Below are 1405 nucleotides of genomic sequence, written 5' to 3'. Positions count from 1 at the left end.
GGCCTGGCCACCAGGCCAAAATCAAAATGTGCTGCACGGGCGGCTGATTTTCCTCCCTAGCTGTTGCTGGAGAGAGACAGAGTGAGAGACAGTCTTCTTTGGTGCTCTGAACCCAAGCCCAGCGCACGCAAGCACACATTCCATTCCAGGGTTGAAATGATCCCTGATGATCCCTGATTCATTAGACTTTGTTGAGCCTCCAGCTGAAGCAAGGGAAGGGTGAGGTCTCCCTCCTTTTCTGCTCCCCCCACCCTGCTTCTCCCCTTTAATCATGATAAATATATTTTAACTCGCTTGATTAAGTAGCCAGACAATGCACCCCTAATCTGCCGTGATCAGGGCTCTGGAATTGCAACGGCGAACATGCTGTCTCTCTATCAGACAGAGCAATAAGGGGCTGCTAATGCAGCCCCCATTAACAACTTCGTACAGAATGAATTTTCCCTGACTGCTCCTGAAGAGCAGGCACTTGAGGAATGCTGTGTGATATGAATATATTCTGACTGATCTCTTTCTGGAAAATTGACAAGCTTCCCCCACTAACCCCCCACATAAATACATAAAGTATGAAAAATGTAGCCACTTCATTGTCTCTAAAGGTTTTTTGATCTCATCGTAACTTATCTAGTTAACTGCCTCTCAATTCTTCTCATGGCTCTTTGTAAGTTTTAGTATGGACTGGTATGTATTTTAATGCAAGTCAGTGTTAGCTGAATATTAATCACGTGCTTTGGTGCGTGAATGTGCACGCATTTGTACTTGTGCTCTGCACACATGTAAATCTGCTTTTGTATGTATGGTGTTTGCACTTATACAGTTTGCAGTTAGGCCACGAGTGTGGAAATAACTGCATATATGTCTGAGTACATATGGATATGTGTAAGGAAATACTGTGTAAGTGCATGAATGCATGTCTGAGTTTGCTTTTGTATGTATACATGTCATGCATATGTGGATTTGCATACATGTGTATATACTCTAAGGGCCACAGCCTCTGCTCTGACTGATCAGTGGCACAAGACTGAAATCCAGGGGATGAAAGGTGTCATCTTTGCACTCTGTAGATGAGTGATGGGCAACCTGCGGCCCACGGGCCACACACAGCCTGTCAGGCCAATCCGCTGGCAGGCCGCCAGACAGTTTGATTACATTTACACGGCCGCCTGCAGCTCCTAGTGGCCATTGTTTGCCGTTCCTGGCCAGTGGAAGCTGTGGGAAGCAGCGGCCAGTACGTCCCTGGGGAGCTGTGGGCGAGAGCTGGGAGCCACTAGGGGCTGTGGGCAGCCGTGTAAATGTAAACAAACTGTCTGGAGGCCTGCCAGTGGATTACCCTGACAGGTCATGTGCGGCTGGCAGCTGGTTGCCCACCACTGCTGTAGATCCTGGGGCTAATTAGCACAAATCC

This window comes from Lepidochelys olivacea (assembly GCF_965140295.1).
Source record: "Lepidochelys olivacea isolate rLepOli2 genome assembly, chromosome: 1".
NCBI lineage: Eukaryota > Metazoa > Chordata > Testudines > Cheloniidae > Lepidochelys > Lepidochelys olivacea.
Note: the sequence above shows the minus strand (reverse complement) of the source record.